This window comes from Leuciscus leuciscus, assembly GCF_965113295.1.
Source record: "Leuciscus leuciscus genome assembly, chromosome: 14".
NCBI lineage: Eukaryota > Metazoa > Chordata > Actinopteri > Cypriniformes > Leuciscidae > Leuciscus > Leuciscus leuciscus.
The window spans coordinates 3,171,435-3,193,849 of NC_138738.1; the positions used below are offsets into that span (position 1 = coordinate 3,171,435).

Here is a 22,415-nt window from a genome sequence, read left to right on the forward strand (position 1 = left end):
AGGGGTGGTATAATGCCCTTTTCACAAGATGTAAAATAAGTCTCTGATGTTCCCAGAGTGTGTATGTGAAGTTTTAGCTCTAAATGGCCAACAGATATTTTTATATAGCATGTTAAAATTTAACATTTTTGAGGGTGAGCAAAAACGCTCCATTTTGTGTCTTTCCCTTTAAATGCAAATGAGCTGCTGCTCCCGGCACAGGGGGCGGAGCTTCAACAGCTTGCACTCCCACAGACATGCACTGAAAATTTCAAAAACTTTTGGCCTTTTACGTTCAAACCGGATTCAGACAATGATGGAGAGACTCAAGAAGAAGTGACAACATGTAGAAGCAACAGGACATTTCTGAACGGTTAGTTGAAGAATTTATGCAGCTGATGTGTAGTTATCTTCTAGTCATTGATTAGCATGTTCTGTCTTGATAATCTATAAATCGTGTTCAGGGTTTATGTAAATGTATGTAGGTTTATGTAAATTTTAGGGTTGGTGATGTCACTAACCCGGAAGGAATGTTGTGTAGTCCCTACCAGCCGTTTGTTGTAGTCCTTAAAAAGCTATTTCTTTAAAAGCAAATATCTCCCTTTGCTTTGAACTTTGAGCGTTGTAACTTTGCAGATGTTGTTTATGCTCAAACAGCAACATTACACACTAACTAAAGTTAGAAAAGGGAAATCATAATCAACCACCCCTTTAAACCATTTAAAGTCAGTATTGTGTGGTGCTGAGGATAAACTACAGTTTGCTTATAAAACTGGTGTTGGGGTGGATGATGCACTTATTTACCTCTTGCATAAATCCTTAAGTCATTTAGAGACCTCGGCCAGCACAGTCAGAATTACATTCTTTGACTTCTCTAGTGCATTTAATACTATTCAGCCTTCACCACTACGGAGTAAGATGGAAAATGTTGGAGTACATCATGGTATGGTGAATTATATAACTGATTATCTCTCTAATAGACCACATGTGAGGATGCAGGACTGTGTGTCTCAAGTAGTGAAGTGCAGCACTGGAGTCCCTCAAGGAACGGTTTTAGCACCATTTTTGTTCACTTTTATAGTCACAACTCTAAATCTTGTCATCTCCAGAAATGTTCTGATGATTCAGCAATAGTTGGCTGTATAACGGACCACGATTAGAGTGAATATAGGGAGCTAATAAAGAGTTTCGTGGACTGGTGTGAGAAAACCGGTCTCAGGCTAAACGCTAGTAAGACAAAGGAAATTGTGGTTGATTTTAGCAGACTTTCCTCAGCAAGTGGTACCAGTAAATTTACGAGAGTCAGAAGCTGAGATTGTAACAACTTAGAAGTATCTGGGTGTATATTTGAACAACAAGCTCAATTGGTCTGACAATACGATGCAAGTTTATAAGAAGGGTCAACGTCGAGTTCATTTGTTAAGGCGACTGAGATCCTTTGGGGTTTGTCATGTCTATTTAAGACCTTCTATGACTCTGTAGTCTCATTTGTGGTCTTGTACTCTGTCACATGTTGGGGAGGGGACTGTTGGAAAAGGAGAAGAATAAGTTAAATAAACTTATGAAGAAGGCAGGCTCTGTCGTGGGGAGTGTGTTACCCACCTTAGAGGAGATAAAATGATTGGGAAACTTTCTCTAATGATGAATCATGATTGTCATCCTCTTAATGAAATAGCTCGAGCTTTTTGGAGTAGATTAATTCATCCACGCTGTTACAAGGAGCGTTTTAGGAAATCTTTTTTTTCCAAACGCAATTAGATTTTACAACCAGTGTTATACAAGATGATAGACTATTTTTTACGTGGTTGTATATAATCATAATGCTTTGAGAAATTGATACTGGAGAACAAGACTTGTTGCTGTTGTGAACGTTGTTTAAGTTTTCTCTTTATTCATTGTATTGTTGTGCTGCTGTGACATGTATTTCCCCCTTGGGGATTAATAAAGTTTATCAAATCAAATCAAATCAAATTAAACAGGAAAAAAATGGTTTTTCTTGGGGGATAGTGGAACCATTTTTTATTTTAAGTCTTTTGTTCCCAGTATACAACATAAATACCAATCTTGGTGGAGATAACATCTGTGAATGCATCGTTCCTCAGGACTTAAGAGGCTTAAGCATTGGTGCTTCATTTATTGGACATCTCTGGTGGGACACGTGGCACACTTGACTGTCTTGGTTTTGATCCTGTTGGGCAAATATGCTTGGCTGTGAAATTAGATTAAGAAACTGGTGTGTTGTTTCACATGGGCACGTCGGATGAGTGATCGCCATCATCTGTCTGAAATCATCTTGGCGAATGATTTCACAGAACTGTAGCTGTGCTGTGACATGAAGGGCAGAGGCAATTTAGCGCTCTTTGTATAGCCCGAGTGCTAATACGTGTCATTAAAATGCAAAATTTTCTGAAACCCTCAAAGGTAGAGCTTTGCTCAGTGAGCACTTCTAGTCTTGTGTTATTTAAGACAGTCGCGGGAGATTTTTTTGAGGTGTTTACCTTTAAATGTCTATAACAATTATATTTGTATTATTTTATTTTATTTTATGCATTTTTCTCTAGTTGGAATCCTCCCATTGCATCAATACTCGTGGTTATTAATATTTAGGGAGGGATGCACCAATATTGCAATTCTGGCCAATTCTAACTCCATGCTTAGCAAAAAAATACTACTGTAACAAATGTGGAACGCAATGAAGGAAACCAGAACGGATGTCAATGGAGGAGAGGCTTCACTTTGCTGAATAAACTGCTTCTGCTTTTGTAGCTCCCTCCTACTTTCACTCGCTCCTACGAGTCTACATCCCTACCAGAAGCCTACGATCGGTCAACGAGCGACGTCTCGTGGTTCCATCACACAGAGAGCCACAAAATCACTTTCCAGAACATTCTCATTCACGGTTCCATGCTGGTGGAATGCTCTCGCCACCCTCATCCGGAACGCAGAATCCCTCACAACATTCAAAAGACAGCTGAAAACCCATCTCTTCTGTTACCCCTTTTCCACCGGCTGATGCCGGTTCGGAGCCGGTGCCTACTCGCGAACCAGTTCTTTGTGTTTCGACAGCCAAAGAACCGGTTCTCGGCCAGGAAAATTGGTTCCAAAGCGGCACCAACTCTTTGCTGGACTAGAAATTATTGTTATTGGGGCGGGGTTATTGTCGAACTTCTTTTTGAACATAACCTCCGTCTATAGTAATCCAGACGAGCAGCATAAACGTGTTCTAAACGTCTTCTTCTGACCCCAATATAGGATCGCAAAGCCAGGAGAAACATTTGCAGAAAGACGATGTAGTCCAACATTGTAATTGTTATGCTTGAAGTCGTATGGTAACGTACACAGTGACGTAGACATGTGCCGGTATTCGGTAATGCAATAAATCGCGGTAATGAATATGCACGATATTGTTATCGCGGGCACTTCAAAATACCGTGAAAAATAACAGATCAGAATTTAGATTTATAGAACGCGCATTAGCTTTTCCATCAACCGCTTTTACTCAACTGCGTATATGCTGCGCGAAACACGTGCGCACTCTGATGTAAACAATCCTCACATGTAGAAGCGCTGTGTGCATGCGGCGCAGTGCGCGCTCTAGTCTAATGTAATGAATCCTCACATGGAGATGAAGCACGGCGGAAAGAGGGACGCTGCCGACGATTTATCCCCCTTCTAAAAGCAGGGCTGTCAACTCTACGCAGTCAGCGTGAGACTCACGCAATTTACACTTTTCACACGCTCTCGCGCCACACATCCATTTTCTCACGCAGAGAAAAATCGCGGAGCAAAGAGGACACTGACACCGACAGACTAGACAGAGCAGGTTAGGCTACTTTTGATATGAAAAAAAAATCTCAGCTCTCATGTTGTGTCCATTTTATTACGAAATTCAGACAATAAATACCGTTTTGGTGCTTGTAAATGTGACGTGACCGATCGCTAGCGCATCAGTTAAAGTAAACCGCTCATCTGTTACTTTTTATTTAAAGACACAGTACAACTTACCGAAAGATATTTATGCCTCATACATAATATCGATCAATCAGTGTTTTTCAACCACGTAAAGAGGTCAATAAAACTGCAGATGAACAATTATGTCACAGAACGTTACATTTACCTCAGGAAAGCCATTTAATGACCAACACGTTAGTTGACTAGAAAAAAATTGCTATAGAGAGGAGTATTTTGCTAAATATGTGCACTATATTACATTTGTATTATATTTTTACTTGTGTCATAATTGTTATTATAATGAAAACCAAATTATATTTAATTTAATTTGTTAATTTTTAACCTTTAATAATACCAGCTGATAGGGCTCTCTGTATGTTTACAGCATTATGTGATATGTATTTTTTCTTGAGAAAAATTAACATGTTGGCTATCTACTGTAGCCTACCTAATATTTATCAATAATGTCAATAATGAATCAAGATTGAAATCAAATTCCAAGAATTGAATTGAAATCGTGAAAAGTGTGTAAAATTCTGTTTAGTTACCAAATGTTTTGACAATCACAATTACACCTATTGTGATGCAAGTTTTTTTTTTTTCTACATTCCCCCCCTCGCTTCTCTTGAGCAATTAAAATATCGTGATAATACCGTATACCGTGATAAAAGCTCAATCAATTAATCGCAGCATGAAAATTTGATACCGGCACATGCCTACAGTGACGTAACGACGTTGTTCAGTGGAAAAACAAACAGGTTCTGTGAAGGTTCGCAAGTTGAACCAACTTTGAACCAGCACCAGTTCCGAACCAGTTCTTTTTTGGTGGAAAAAGGGTATCAGAGCACTTAACCTCATAAAAAAAAAATCTTATTTTTCCTTTAATCCTCCCTTATCGGGCTTATGCTACTCTGAACAATGCCTGAACTCCGTATTTTGAGCACTTCTTGCGTTGTTTTTGCCTCTTCGCGATGACTCGCTCAATTTAGTCCTAAATTGTAAGTCGCTTTGGACAAAAGTCAAGTCAAGTCAAGTTTATTTGTATAGCGCTTTTCACAATACAGATTGTATCAAAGCAGCTTCACAGTATTAAATTAAAATAATACAACAAAGTTTGTTTCAAGAGGAATTTATTGATTGATAAAATTTAATTAAATATCCCCAAAATATCCCCAACTGAGCAAGCCAAAGGCAACAGTGGCAAGGAACCGAAAAGCAGACAAAAGCGGAGACAAAAGAGCAGACAAAAGCGTCTGCTAAATGACTAAATGTAAAATAGCTTATTTAATTGAACGACAGCCTATCAACTAATCTTCTGTTTGATCTTAAACATTTGGTTTGGGTTGATCTATTTTTTTTTTTTTTTTTTTTTACTGAACAGAGGTCCAAAATGGAAACATTAGCACGGTATACCAAATACATAAAAGTGAAGCAACTCTAGTTACAGATTAGCATTCCTGATACATAGGATAGAGGAGTTCCAGACAGATCACAGTGGTAACATCAGATGAGTAAATTAAGAGTTACAAATATGTAATGAAGTATAAGACCCAGTATTATATTTATCACATTCCAACGTAATCTAATTCAGGCTTCCATATTTTCCTAAATATTTCTAGCTTGTCATTATTGATAAATCGTAACTTCTCAATATGAATAATGTTCACTAGCTCACTTTGCAGCACATCGAATGTTGGAACAATATCCAGTTTCCACCTCTGAAGAATCAGTCTTTTTGCAAGAACCATAAATAAAGAAATACCCTGTTTTTCAAATTTACTGAAAGAAGGTACTGAAATCACCCCAAAAATGGCAATCATCGGATCTGGAGCTATCTCTTTTTTATACATTTTTGAAAGTTGGTCGAAAATTTGATCTATATTATTTTTTTAATTTACACCTAAAAAAATGCTGTTTTGTAAGATTATGTATCAGGTATTATTAAGGTATTATTAAGTTTACGGCACTTCTCATTCATTTCTATGATATCCGCAAACCATGATTGACTGGCACAACTAACAGTGTACTTCTATGACGTCAAGGCTGTATTATGGTTTGTTATAAAGGCCCATGTGATCAAATTCGGACATTATGTTTTCTCCAATGGTAGAGCCACGGGACTCCCCTTATCTCCCAATAATAAGACCATCTCTGACGATATTTACTTTAATGCTATCACTGTTAAAGGGATAGTTCTCCCAAAAAATGCATTCACCATAAAGGGATTTTTAATGTATTTAAAGGGTTACATCTTTGCCATGATCTCTCAATATCCCTTATATATGATCCAAAAATTGGAATAAGGAAAAAGCTTAAATTCTGGATCTAGGCCATTGGCTGATATGGTGTTGATATGTTGTGCATACCTTTTCATACTAAAAAAGAAGAATTAAAATGTTTTCCTTTCCTTTTTGTTACAATGGCTCATGGTTATAAAATCACAATGTCAAATAATCATTAGAGCATGAAACGAGTGAGATATGCAGAAGCCATCAGTGCAGAAAGTGCATTTAGCATTGAACGCATCACGTCACATAAGCGACCTTTGAGCTCGAGTACAGATTATGTGCTCGTAAATGTGAGACATTATTAATCAAGCGCTTGTTATGTGGCGGACACTTATATGTGAGTCTAAAATATTGAATTAATTCTTGTTTCCCAATGCTCGGAGCACCAGGGGGTTGTATATGTAAGATGTTGAGGTAATGTGTATCAGCGTGTTGAATTTGAGCAGTAAATGTTCAGTAAAGTTGTTTTGATGTTTATCGGTTCTTCTGATAATGAGTCTCTCTCTCTCTCTCTCTCAGTGATTGATGTTTGTTCTGACTATAGAGGGCACTGCAGACAAATACAGCTCTCTCGACTGAGGAGAATTTGTTTTTATGGATTCGAGGAGAGCATGGATACATGTCGAGAGCTCCTGTAAATGAAATGCCACTGAATTTATGGCCCAAGTCTAGAAAGCCATTGGCTGGTATTCAGATGTTGAGTGTTTGTCGTCTCAGCCTCTTAAATGTACTTCCTTTTTATGGTTTTGACCTGATGTTAGCAGCTGAGTTTCAACACTTTTCATCTCCTGCATGAGCATGTGTGTTAAACACTACAGGCCTTATATTGTGCATTATTTCCAATTCATTTACAGAACATTTGAAATGTATAGTACAATTTTAAGTCAATATGACATTAAATGACATGGCATCATCTTTTTTAATACATGATTCTGGTCTTGTTATAAGTAATTCTGCTGTGCATTATTGTGTATCCAATGATGGTGGACATTATTTCAAATTGTTTCTCTTCATAATCTTTCATCAAAATGTTACAACATGCTCCACGTCATTGATTACCTTTCTTTTCAGCTCTTGTCATATGTGCTGGTACTGTATGTAATTCCCACACTGCTTGATCCCACACTTCCTCATTGAATATCCATTTTACATTTACATTTATTCATTTAGCTGACGCTTTTTATCCAAAGCGACTTACAATTGCTATATATGTCAGAGGTCGCACGCCTCTGGAGCAACTAGGGGTTAAGTGTCTTGCTCAGGGACACATTGGTGTCTCACAGTGGATTCGAACCCGGGTCTCTCACACCAAAGGCATGTGTCTTATCCATTGCGCCACCACCACCCCCGGTATCCATAACTGGATCCAATATCCAGTTTCTCTTGGACCTACATCAGTTCATTTTTGGAAAGAAATGAATACAGCAAGGACACATTAAATCGATCAAAAGTGACAGTAAAGACATTTCTAATATTGCAAAAGATTTCTATTTTAAATGAATGTTGTTCTGGTTTTAAACTTTATATTCATCAAAGAATCCTGTAAAAAATGAATCAGGGATCATGTGACACTGAAGACTTGAGGAATGCTGCTAAAAATTTAGCTTTGCATCACAGGAATAAAATATATTTAAAAAAATTTATTAAAATAGAAAACAGCTATTTTGAATTGTAATAATATTTCATAATATTACTGTTTTTACTGTATTTTTAATCAAATAAATGCAGCCTTGGTGAGCAGAAGAGACCTCTTACTGACCAGAAACTTTTAGAAGAACCATAAAGTCCAGAGTTCAACTTGTATTAGATTTCACTTACTGTATGAACTAGTGAACATGTTTCCAGCACTCTTGCAATATTATGCATTTCAGGTCGTGTGTGTGTGTGTGTGTGTGTGTGTGTGTGTGTGTGTGTGTGTGTGTGTGTGTGTGTGTGTGTGTGTGTGTGTGTGTGTGTGTGTGTGTGTGTGTGTGTGTGTGTGTGTGTGAGAGATAAGGGATGGTGTCAGTGGAGTGGAAGAGGCCAGTCTGGCAGGTCTGAACCCAACAGAGTGTAAAATGACAGCATGTTGTTTCTCAGAATGGACAGATTGAATGGACAGAGAGAAGGTTCAGGTATGAGGGAAGAGAATGCAGATAAGACGCAGCAACAGCATTTCAATCGGTTTAAGTCCATTACAGGATTTTTACATTTAAATGTACACTTCTGGGTGGTTGACAGGGCGTTGCAGTTTAGTTGTTATATGGTGGCTTTGAGTGTGTTACTAGGGTGTTCTGTATGAATGACAAATATGATTACTTAATGCAGAGTCTATAATGCTATTATGTCTATTATTATTTTTGTCATGTTTTTAGACGTTTGCATTCACAAAATGTGTCCGAATGCAATTCATAACGTACGTGTTGCATCTTGCAATATAAATCTTATTGAGCAAAGTAGTTTACATGTAGTTTTTTATGAAGTAAAACATCTACACATCTGGTTTAAAGATGTTCCAAGATGTTTGAAGAAAACTCTTGATGTCCCCTTGAATACTTCAGGAATATTCAAGTTAAGCTCAATTGACAACATTTGTGGCATAATGTTGATTAACACAATTTTTTTTTTCATTTTCTTTTAAAAAGGCAAAAATCAAAGTTACAGTGACAGCAAATAGCGCAATTTTTTTGAGAATTTAAAAGCTGAAATGTTAAGAAGATAAATTTAATAAAAACACGTATAGGGCCAGTTGAAATCGGTTTAAATTTTTTCCAAATTCCTTTTTATTTTTTTTCCAAATTCCGTGCTTTTCCGTTAAAAATTTTTTTATTAACTTTTTAATGGTTTAATTCAATGTAATGATCAAAAAGTGTCTATTTAATATTTTTTTTAAAAATCAGAAATTCTGTGTTGTGTATTTTAATATTGCTGGCAATCAAATGAAGGCATAAAACATTAATTTAATTTATCTTTTAATCATATGAAATTATACAAACTTTTTTTTGTCAAACAAAGTGCTGTACAACAAAGCTTTATTGTCTTAAAAATGTATTATTCCTTAAAAAAAGTTTTAATAATAATAATAATTATTATCAATGTTAGTATTATTATTACATTGAGATCTAGCTAAATTCTACTGTACAACAATAATACATTTCTGTCACAATTTCTTCAAGTTAAAACCAAACTTTTATTTTGACGGGTTGCCATGAAGACCTTTGAGTTTCTGTGTGTTTTTGATATGACGATAGTTTTTCTCAAATGAAACTGACTCTCAGAGCGGCTCTGGAGATGAAGTTCATGCCTTCATGTCCTCATCGCAGAAATCATAGAGCGCTACACTTATATTAATTCTCTGTTAAAAAATCTGAGTTATTTGAGCTGCAAAGTTTGTTCTCATTCTTTTTTACGTTCATGTTAGTTCTTTAGTCCTTGGCATGGCAATAAAGTTGTCAAATTGGATATAACTTTGCACAAAAAATGTTAGTAAGCCATTTTTTCACACTAACATCATATAGTTTGTCTTGTGGCTATACTTTTGAAACAGTTTTTTAACATTGTCTTGGCCCTGTTTAATATGTAGGCTAGATTTTTGCAGTTTTAATGAGTTGAGAAAAAGAGGGAAAAGTAGTAATCAACATAATGCCACAAGTCCTGCTGATTGAGCTTAACCTGTGCCCACTGCAAGTAAACAACCTTAAATCTTACCCTCGATCATGCAGGAACCACATGAGGCGTGAAATTCAATGTGAAGGTGCGTCCCGCAGGGGAAAGTTCATCAGCGGGGAGATGAGGATGTGTATCGGGAACACTTCCACACCTTTCCATCTAGAGCTCCTTATCCGGTCAGACCTGTGGTGTTAAAAGGCCAGAGAAACAGTTAAGGCAACACACAGAAAGACGAATTAACTGAGAAGAAGGGCTTGAAATGGGAAGGAGGATGTCTAAAAGAGAAGCGCCTGCTGCTCACTATATTGGAGAGGAGTGCTGTTGCCAGGGCAACCAGCGGGACCCGTGATTGGTATTTGGAGCAGCGCTCCAGTGGAAGAGCTGCAGAGGAATTGATGTTCGGCACACATCTGGGGTCAACAAATACCTCGCATCTCTTTTCCTGTTTTTCTGATACACTGCCTGCGTCTTCATTACAGCCTACACGATCCCCTTATCGGGAAACACCCCGGGGACGGTGTCCAATCTTCTTTTATAGCTTCGCTCTTGTTCTCCATGAGCCGGAGCCTTCGCTGCTGTTTAGCATGTGCATCAGATGCTCACGGTGTCTTTCCCTCTGCATCATGTCTGTGTGTCACGTTCAGTACTGTAGTGATCAGTCCTGTGTCATGCTTTGTACGGCTCTTACACCGTGTCTTAGAATGAGAAGGGTTGCTCTATCAGGCCTGATGCACAGATATTTTGGCACAGATCTGATATTTTGGCATGCATGTATTTGTTTTCTGTCTCACATGTTTACTTTCACATGCTAACACTATACTACTTGCCTAATATACTAATATTATAGGGTTGGGCAAAAAGTGAAAAAATCGTTTTTTAAAATGTGGTCGATTCGATATTGATTCTCCAAAGCCATGAATTGATCTTTTTTCCGTATTTATTTTCAGAATTGTTCAATTTCACTGGTGTCTAAAATTTTGGTGTCATAACCTTGTTTATTACAGTACAAGGATACATGGATCCAAAACAACAAAAACAATAATCATTTAACAACACACGCACTCTTTTTGCTATACTGTAGAGAGACTGACATGCAAATTGGTGTGTCACTAGAGTCAGACCTTAGTTTCAGTAGTCATGTCAAAGCAATAACTAAATCAGCATACTATCATCTCCAAAATATGCTTTGTTTCCAGACAAGACTTAGAGAAACTTGTTCATGCGTTCATCACCAGCAGGGTGGATTATTGTAATGGACTCCTCACTGGCCTTCCCAAAAAGACCATAAGACAGTGTCAGCTCATACAGAACGCTGCCGCCAGGACTCTGAGCAGAACCAGAAAATATGAACATATCACACCAGACATTTAGGATTTATTTTAAAGTATTATTACTGGTATATAAATCACTCAATGGCCTCGGACCTCAATACATTGCAGATATGCTCACTGAATATAAACAAATCACTCAGATCACTAGGATCACATCAACTAGAAATACCAAGAGTTCACTCTAAGCATGGTGAGTCTGCTTATAGCTACTATGCTGGATCCAGCTTCCAGAAGAGATCAGATGTGCTCCTACAGTATCACATTCAAATCCAGACTCAAAACACTTCTGTTTAGCTGTGCATGTAAATGAATGAGCACCGTGCCACTGTACGTCCCACTGATTACACTGTATTTTATCTCTGCATTCTCCTTTTGATTCTAAACTGAACTCAAAAGGCACTGATTGATAACCGGTGTTTTGTGAAGGGTATTGTAGTAGTGGGGGAAACTCGGATCGTCCTGATGACCAAATTTGTGAGCAGGCGCTCACCTTTCTGTGGTGGAGTTTGAGAGGGATTGACTCATGACGGTCAAGGGAACACTGTGGTGACTAGTACAGATTACTGGTCTGGTACGGATTATCAAGGGAACACTGTGGTGACTAGTACAGATTACTGGTCTGGTACGGATTATCAAGGGAACACTGTGGTGACTAGTACAGATTACTGGAACACTGTGGTGACTAGTACAGATTACTGGTCTGGTACGGATTATCAAGGGAACACTGTGGTGACTAGTACAGATTACTGGAACACTGTGGTGACTAGTACAGATTACTGGTCTGGTACGGATTATCAAGAGAACACTGTGGTGACTAGTACAGATTACTGGTCTGGATTGGTACAGATTACTGGTCTGGTACGGATTATCAAGGGAACACTGTGGTGACTAGTACAGATTACTGGTCTGGTACGGATTATCAAGGGAACACTGTGGTGACTAGTACAGATTACTGGTCTGGTACGGATTATCAAGGGAACACTGTGGTGACTAGTACAGATTACTGGTCTGGTACGGATTATCAAGGGAACACTGTGGTGACTAGTACAGATTACTGGTCTGGATTGGTACAGATTACTGGTCTGGATTGGTACAGATTACTGGTCTGGATTGGTACAGATTACTGGTCTGGATGATTACTGGTCTGGATTGGTACAGATTACTGGTCTGGTGGGCACAGATAATCCACGATATATGAAAATCCACAGAAGAATACTGACCATCATGGGGAAATCTCAGAGTCAAAATAAGATACACCGGTGTTTTTTAGTAAGTTTGTTTACTATTTTAATTAAATTTAAATGTAATTTATAACTGTATCATCTATCTCTTTTAATTCCTTTTATAACTGTTTTAATTTCCCCTGCTTTTATATTGTGTCTACTTTCTATGCAAAGCTCTATGAATTGCTATAGTGTGATTATTATAATTCCTTTGTATGTAAAGCTTTCGAATAACTGTTTGAATTTTCCTTGCTTTTATTTTGTGATTATTTGTATTCCTCTCTGTGTAAAGCACTTTGAATTGCCATAGTGTATGAAAAGTGCTATATAAATAAACACATTTTAAAAAAAATGTATGTATTACTTTTTTGTCGAATTTATCCAAAATCGAGAATCGAATCGAATTGAGGTCTTGAGAATGATAATCGAATCTGGACTGGATTGATCTGTATCAATACCCAGCCCTACTAATAATAAAATGATTACACAATAATATTAACATTTATTATTATTAATATTATTTTGGTTACACTTTAGATTAGGGTCCAATTCTCACTATTAACTATGACTTTTGCCTCAATAAACTCATAATTACTGCTTATTAATAGTTAGTAAGGTAGTTGTTGAGTATTGGGTGGATTAAGGGATGTAGAATATGGTCGTGCAGAATAAGGCATTAATATGTGCTTCATAAGTACTAATAAACAGGCAATATCCTAGTAATATGCATGCTAATAATCAACTAGTTAATAGTGAGAATTAGACCCTAAACTAAAGTGTTAATTGTAGTTGTATAGTATTTGATGTGTGATAGACTTTTTTAATATGAATCATTGTCCGTGATGGTATGTGTGCTCCCATGTTGTGTGTTTGTTTGGTAACCTGTCCGAAAACAATCATTACTGGTGTTTGCTTTGGCTATCATCACTTTTACTATTCGTTCAAAACTGGGTGCTTTTATTGGATTTCTGTAAATGGCTGTAAAAGATTAAAAAAGAGAGTAATTTCCCCAGAATCTGTGCACTAGATGTAATGTGTACAAGGCAACAACAACAACAACAAAAAACTGCTTATGTTGAGTTTAGCCGTCTCTGAGAGAATGAGATGCAATGAGCGTGTGATGCCCAACCACAGCCACAGGCACTGAAGACTGAACATGCAGATGTGGGATCCTTGTTTTTATTCCAGCCCTTAAAAAAGCATACTAAACTAAAGCATCTTAGTACAGTGTTACGTGTTCCAGATCTGCAGTGTCAGTTTGAGATACTTACATGTTCCTTTCTTTTAAGTGCTGTTTTGTTCATCCTCTCTCGTGTTTTACCAATAAAGGTGGTTCGGTCTAGAATGTCTCAGAGACCCTTCAGACGTCATGTCATGGTGCTTTTAAAGTGGTCTCTAACCCTCTGCAAGTGCTCTGAGTCTCCTGTTACACAATGTTTCTGAATATAACTCTCTCTAATTATAAAGATCATTTACAGCTCAGTCAATACAGCATCACAAAGCCGTCATAAATGTCTTTAAACATTAGCTCAAGTTAATGCTGCAATTTTCCATACTGTATGTTTCTCTTTTTATGGTCGTTGTATTACTAACTAGATCTTTTCAACTTCTGCAGAAAATGTGAGTGGTTTTGATTGTGCAAAAAAAGCCTTTTGAGTGGTTATTAGGTTCAAGTTAAAAACACTTATTGATATTCTTTTGTCGATATTCTAATTGATATTTTGGTGATATTCTTATTGATATTTTGATGATATTCTTAGTGTTTTTCAGCAGTAGTAATAGTGATGTTTTTAGTTTGTTAGCAGTGTGTTGTTTCTTAGAAAACCTTGAAACTGAATGCTTAAAAGCAATGCTGTCTACAGAAATCAGATTTCTGGAAATCCGCTGTGCATGAACTATAAACAGACTGCCTACCCATTATATAGAGATCACTTTGCACTCAGAGTGGTGTTTTATTCATAAGTGCATTGCTGCCTGTCTATCTTAAAACATAAATCTGTAAATGTGAAGAAGTGCATTAAAAATGTGTGTTTAATATAGTATGCATTCAGCGCACTTAAGGGAACGGATGAGTACGGCTGCCGAACCCTATTTACACAGACGAGTTTCATAACATTTCCACTAAACCTGTTTCTTCACATGGCTATTTCTGTGGTGGGTGAGAACTGTGCAAATACCAGATTACAGGGTCACAGTCCGTCAACACGTCTCTTTCGACACCTGAGGGAAATCAACTGGCCATTCAGTTTATCTGTCTTTAATCCCCATCCTCACAGATCCATGAGTCTGTTACTTATATTTGCTCTTGTTCTCACACATCACGTTCTTTCACATTCGCATTTCAGTTCATTAAAAATGGCAAAATAACTGCTCGGTTGATGTAAGATTCAGTGCAGAATAAGAAACCCAAAGTGATTCTATTGGCCAAAAGAACTTATTTGGGCTTTACGATTTGAGTCTAAACCAAAGGGTTACAACTAAAAACAATCAAAAAGATTGACTGGTTAGCACAGTCCAGTAAGCCCCTGCTGGTAGATGCTGGTGTTGCACCATTACGTGGATAAAAATCGTCTTTCTCGTTTAAAGGGATACTCCACTTTTTTTGGAAATAGGCTCATTTTACAACTCCCCCAGAGTTAAACAGTTGAGTTTTACCGTTTTCGAATCCATTCAGCCGAACTCCGGGTCTGGCGGTACCACTTTTAGCATAGCTTAGCATAGATCATTGAATCGGACAGGACCATTAGCATCTCTCTCAAAAAAATGACCAAAGAGTTTCGATATTTTTCCTATTTAAAACTTGACTCTTCTGTAGTTACATCGTGTACTAAGACCGACGGAAAATGTAAAGTTGCGATTTTCTAGGCTGATATGGCTAGGAACTATACTCTCATTCCTGCGTAATAATCAAGAAACTTTGCTGCCGTACCATGAGTCCAGCAGGCGTAATGATATGACGCAGCGCCTGAAAATAGTCGACCCTATAGTCTACTGAGCTGGGGACTATTTTCAGGCGCTGCGTCATATCATTACGCCTGCTGGACCCGATTCATGGTCTTGTCCGATTCAATGATCTATGCTAAGCTATGATAAAAGTGCCACCGCCAGACCCGGAGATCGGCTGAATGGATTCGAAAACGGTAAAACTCAACTGTTTAACTCTGGGGGAGTTGTAAAATGAGCCTATTTCCCAAAAAAAGTGTAGTATCCCTTTAATGGTCATAAATGAACCTTGTATTCTGTGAATAAAAGCCTAAATTCAATCTGTTCATCATATAAAGCGATCGAGTGTCTTCAGAAAATTTGGACTAAACCGCTCATTTCATTTGGATTAGTTTTACAATCTCTTTATGAACTTTTTGAAGCGTTGAAGTGGTAGTTGCGTAGCTGTCAATGGAGGGACAGAAATCTCTCAGATTTCATCAAGAAAATCTTCATTTGTGATCCGAAGATGAACAAAAGTCTTACGGGTTTGGAACGACATGAGGGTGAGCCATAGGCGTCGATTTCGGTGGGGACTGTGGGTATGCATACCCACCACAGTCATTTTGTATTTGTACCCACCCCTTTTTTAATAATAATAATTGGACTTTGGGTTAGATTTTTTGACAGTTTTCAGTGGTTATGAGGAGCAATATGAGAGAAATATTTGGGGATCGTTGATCGTTGTTTGGGTACATTAAACCACGTTAAGCTTTTTCCTTACAATTTCCTTACAATCTAAATGTCAGATTACGTCCATAATAATTTGCCTTTTGGTTAAATTTTTTTACCGTTTTCAGTGGTTATGAGGAGCAATATGAGAGAGAAATTTGGTAATCATTGTTTAGGTACATTAAACCACGTAATGTCATATTGTCAACATATGTCTAATGTTTTGAAAACTTCATAAAACGAGTCGGTCATCATCACATTTTTTGTATAAATTTGTATTTATTTACATTAGTAAGCTACAGGACATCGTCTTTCAAAACATGACCTGCGCGAAAGAGAAAAAAAAAATTAATGCGTCATTGTACCCAGCACTTCTGAAAATGCACATCCGAATGCGTCTCTGTCCCCGGCACATCTCAAACCAAACTTTTGGGTGAGCAAATTATAACAGAATTAAAATTTTTAGGTGAACAACAGTAACAACAAAGAGTCTCAATCATACAGTAATCACATATTTTCATGTTTACACTTATTGTTCTCCCTGTCTGTTGCATTTGACGTCAGTATATGGCAAATGCATGTGGTAATACCATCATATTTTTATTTGATACAATATTTTTTTCAAAACCAATTTTCAGTTGTCAAAGGATATGTTTATAATATTGCATTGCATTGGCTTTGCACATACTGTATATAGGAATATTGGAAGAACAGGAATATGTGACGGATAATGGTCAGGAATCTACAGTGGGACTGAATCTTCCATGAAGCCGGTCTTCCCAAGCCAAAGCTGTTCCCTCCGGGTGGATCTCCGAAAGAACGAGCCGCTGCCATCGCAGTGTGTCAAACCTCAGCCACATCAGCGTCTTATATTGCAGAGAGAAAAATCATTTCGCTAGCAGGACAATATCCCGTATTTTTATTGCTCTTTCTTTCTTTCTGTCTCTTAGCTTTTGAATGTGAGGCGTCTAAGAGAGGGCTATTGAGCGTAATAGACTTTTCTTTGGCCGTACTCGTCTTCTCTGGGGCCAGTGACTCCGGCTGCGTGTTTTCTTTCACAAAGCGGAGCTGATGGCGGTCTCTTATCAGCGAGCCCACAAGGCGCGAGTGCTTTCTGAGACATAAGCTGTGCGTGTGTAAACCGTACCCTCAGCTACATTTCACACACACACATGCCCTCAGAGGCCAGACACTGATAGCCAGGCAACATTTAGCCGCTAAACACCAGGCATTCACCCTTACAGTGAAGAAAAAGATCTTCCTTTCCAGTGCAAAAACGATATGGTGCACCAAGTTTCACACCTAAACAAATGGAAAATGTTATACTGCTTAGACATTATTACTAAAATTATTATTATTCTGTCTCCTACTGAACATGTATCGCCCATCATGAAAAGGAGAATCGGGCAATGATGACCATGACGATGAGGGCGAATGATTGGGCAAAAAATCCACGTGCAAAACTGCAACGATTAGTATCCTCAATTCCCAAACTATTAAAAAGTGTAATTCAAAGGAAAGCTGATGTGACAGTGGGAAACATGCCTGCTTTCTGGAGTGTGTTGCAGCCATCAAAATCAAAATGTGTTTATATTTACTAAGTTGTTCAGTGAAAACATTGGAAATCTTTTCTGTGTACATTTGTCAGTTAAATAAAGTTGAAAGAGAACTAACAAATCCAAGATTCTTGAAAAGAAAATATTTTTATTGCATTTTACAAAATGTCCCAACTTTTCTGGATTTGAGATTGTATATTGGTTAATATAAAATGTATTTATGAGTATATTAGTTACTTAGATGAGTTCCCTCTGAGGATTAAGTGTATGTATTGAACGAGTACCAGCACCTCCTGATTTGCGGTCGGCTGCTGGCATGATGATGTAATAACGGCGTGTGTGTGTGTGTGTGTGTGTTGTGTTCAGAAGCAGATCTGTGTGCAGTGGAGCGGTGTGGCGCTCTGGCATGCGAGCGTAAAGCGCCAACATCTATCTTCCAGCCATTCCTTTTTCAGAGTATTATTCACTGATGTGCGATCTGTTGTTTCCTCAGGCTATTTCTAAACTCACACAGACCCTCTCAGAAGCAGAGATCTCCAGAGTACCATCACCCACCTCGTATCACATCACAAAACTGGGTTAGCAGCCCGTGTGTGTTTCCTACAGATTTTGAGAATTTGTGTTGTTGTTGTTGTCCTCATCTTGACTTGCTCTTACTCCGTGGTTTAGTGAAATCTGTGTTGTGCAACTCTCACACTCGCCATTTATCCTGTTCTTCAGTTTAAAGAGTCAGAAAGGTCATTCCTCTAATGCAGAACCTTTTGAACTCTGTGACAATTTATATATCTATCTATCTCTCTCTCTCTCTCTCTCTCTCTCTCTCTATATATATATATATATATATATGTGTATATAAGAAATCATCTTTTGAACTTAATTATTTTCACAGTGAAGGGGAAAGTGAACAGGACGTAAATAAATATATAATTATTTATTATCAAGTTTTATTATATTATAGTATAGTATAGTATAGTATAGTATAGTATAGTATATTACATTATTTGTGTTCTATAATATTCATAAGAACCCTAATGGCATTTTTTCAAAAAGCTAACAGGATAGGGAGAAAAAAGAAAAAAAAAGTGTTATTTTTTTATAAAGTTTATATTTTAAGAGTGAACATAAAGTCTTTAAAAATGATTCTGCATAATAGAATTGTTATTGAGCTCCAGTCTTATGTCATATGTTTTTGTTTAACTCTTCTCCCCCTGGAGTTCTGCTTGTTGGTTTAAACTGAAGTGGTTCATAAAACTTTGGACAGGTTTCCCCCAATAGAATACAACAAGCATATGCTTCAGTCTCAAAACGCATTTCTCAACACTGGAAATGCAGCAGTAATGCATCACAGCGGCCAAGGACGCCCATCTGATGCATACGTAATATGTAGGCAAACAATTACGAAGTAGAGCAGACTGAATGCTTCATTTATTTTTGGACTATGGAGTTTCTTACAGTTACATTATGTTTTCATAGTACATTGTAAGGCTGGAAGCTTACGCTGCTATTTTGAACCAATAATCGGAACAAAAGGCAGTGGAAGGATGACGTGTATAATTGAACTATTTATCTGACTCCAATATAATAAAAGGTATAGTGGAGGATTTTTCCGAATTTTAGAAAAGAACCTCCCTCTCCACTTGCACATGCGCAACACTCTCCCTGCTCCCGAGAGGGAACGCCTATTAAACGCTAGCATCGCTAATCATAGCTTACATTAACTCTTAATAGCAGTGATTTGAAATGGATTTCTCCAAATATCATGCCAAACTTTACCTGTCGAGTAGAAACTTCGCGACTGAGGCATCAGTGGGAAGCCCAACCTGTGCTTTTAGCTTTTAGCGCACGCCAGCGTGTGAAATATTCTCCCAGAAACACTCTGGTCTTGTTTCTTTCTTCAGAGGCCTTTCTCTTCTTGTCATACAATTCGTAGACACTTTTTCTCTTGCGACCCTCAGACATTTTGAAAAAACCCGGTGAGAACGGCGAGCTTCAATGAATGGCTGAAACCGTAGCTCACCACACATATACACCTGAAAGTGCGCATGCGCAGAAAGGACGAGCACGGACGACGGCCTTGCGTAAACATATCACCAGAATGATTGACAATTAGGAGGACCAATAGTCTTGATGATCCACCCGGAAAAAGAATATCCTCCACTATACCTTTAAATTAATCACACAGGATGATTTACTAAGATTTGCGATTGTCAATTTACTGGTATTTGCGCCATTATTTACTGCCCAAAAAAGCACGTCTTAAACCTGATCCGGCTGCGTCTGTGTTCTTTAATTTGCTCGTCGTCAGTCGATCACGCGCTGAACTTTCCACTCCCATCACTTTAATGGGATTGCGCTCACACTAATTTGCCCTGTTTAGCAAATCTGGCCCTTAATATTCAGTAATATTATTGATTTGACTACACTAACACTGTCTAGTGTCACTTTACTAGCAGTGATTTTAAATGGATTTCTCCAAATAGCATGCCAAACTTTACCTGTCGAGTAGAAACTTCGCGACTGAGACATCAGTGGGAAGCCCAACCTGTGCCTTACGTAAACATATCACCAGAATGATTGACAATTAGGAGGACCAATAGACTTGATGATCCACCCGGAAAAAGAAAATCCTCCACTATACCTTTAATCTGTCTCCATTAAAGTCGTTGTTATTCTTTAGCAATGCTTTGCTCAGGTTATAAGAAGGAAAGGTAACTGTTGATCTGGGAGAAAGGCTTTAACCCTGTCACTCCCGCACACCGGTGTGTCACCTCAAATACTAGAAGAAAGGCTTTTACGGCCTCTTCTGCACAACAGTGCATTATTTGTTATAACTAAGTTTTCTATACAGTATGTTGTTCCATTCCACTGTCTGTATATTTAAACATGTGACTTAAATAACTTTGCCTGCTTTAAAGGCTTTGAGAATCTTTTCTTTTATCACTGATTATGTTGAAAGCTAAAGTGATTGTAACTTTCGTTATCTAAACATTCAAGTTAAATCCTACGTTTTCCTATCAGTTCTAAGAAAGACCTTTCTTTACTTTAAAGAATAAGAGGTTAAACATGAGTGGAATACCAACACTGAAACCGACCGGCTGGAAACCAAAAGATGAGGCAAATGGGTAGTGATCAGGAGGGGGAGAAGAACATTAACATCTCCTCAATGCATGTTTAAGCATCCTAGATTGTACATTAGGATACTTTAATATCTCTATTAAGTTCACCACCATTCATTTCAGTTTATAAGCTGTCAGATGAGACCAAACATGGCATAGTTACATATTAGAACACACTAAATAAACAGTATGTAGTTGAAAGCACATGTCCTGTGAAGCAAATGGTACAGACGTGCGATTGAGGTGCAAACGACCCCGTCTCTTGATGAAATCCCTCGCTCTAGATAGGCATTAGCATACTGTGATGATGAAGGCCATTGTGCTATGTTTAATTCACACGTATACCTTTAAAAGGCTTTTTGAAGTACTAGGGCAGTAAAGAGTTCTACCCATATTTGCTCAGCCCTACAACATGAACTCTTCTTGCACAAGATCAAAGATTCCTCCTTATATGAGCTCTTTAAAAACAAGCTGATTACGACTGTATTACTGATAATCAGCTCTGATTAGAGGATATCCAGTTCAATAAAAAGCAGGCATACATTTACAATCCATGTATGTGCACGGCTGGGTTGCCAGAACCTTTGAAATTAGTCAGCTGCTAATTCATTTCATGCTAATTAAAGCTGCAAAAGAAAAGATAAATATGCTTAGCAAGTGTGAAGTTACGGCTTCATTTCAGTCTATCAGAAAACCTGTGAATTGATTTTCATAAAGAGAACAATTCACCTCATAATTCCCACTGATTTTTTCCAGTTCTGCAAGCTTTTTACAATATTAAGAATTTGATTTACCTCCAATGTTCTTTTAAGTCATTAATCTTAATGTTGAGACAATTAAATTGATATTTGTCAAACTATGTTCAGTTTTGGGAAAGCTGTAGTATGCAGGAACTCAATGACTCAGTTTGTAAGTTCTCAACCGTTCCTTTGAAATAGACAAGCTTGCTAAACTCCATCTTTGTCACCCGTGTCTCATTAGTGCCTGTTCCTCCAGCGGCACCCGTGGGTCCTTAGTATCCCATGATCCTTCAGTCTTACCTGACTGCACTGGGTGAACTGAGACAGCAGATTCACTTAGGACACCATGACATGTCATCATAACAAGAGGAGAGTTTCTGACCTCAGCCTGGCTGCTCGCTGGTAAATCACTTTATATTAATGTGCATTTAATTAGAGTTTGTTCTTACCCTGGTTTGCACAGCAGTTTGATCCAAGCAGATGTTCATGTCGACAAACACACGTTCTGCTCTCTGCACATGCAGACTTCATTTCTCTCAGATACACGTTAGACTTTGATGGGTGGTTAGTATCAATACTTGTTTCTTGTACCGTGATGCGAATGTGCGTCAAAGGTTTGGAATAATTCCGTTTTTTTCGTGTGTTTTTTCTCTTTTCCTCATCAATGCTGCATTTATTTGGTTAAAAATACAGTAAAAAAAAAAACAGTAATATTGTGAAATATTATTATTATTACAATTTAAAATAACTTTGTTCTATTTGTATATTTTTAAATGTAATTTATTCCTGTAATGCACATTTTCAGCATAATTACTCATATATTACAGTTTTTTTCATCATTTTAATATCTTGAAAACCGCTTTTGCTCCTCAATATTGTGGAAGTCATGATACTTTCTTTTGGATTCTTTGATTCTTAAAGGTATAGCG

General features: G+C 37.7%; 2 protein-coding genes across 7 annotated transcripts in view; one reads left to right on the forward strand and one right to left on the reverse strand.

Moving 5' to 3' along the window:
- The window catches only part of nat8l2 (N-acetyltransferase 8-like 2), a 73,575-nt gene that overhangs the window by 39,585 nt on the left and 11,575 nt on the right, over window positions 1-22,415 (reverse strand). The gene's annotated exons all lie outside the window — the stretch shown is intronic.
- Window positions 1-22,415, forward strand: part of slc12a5a (solute carrier family 12 member 5a) — a 179,378-nt gene that overhangs the window by 32,155 nt on the left and 124,808 nt on the right. The window lies entirely within an intron of this gene.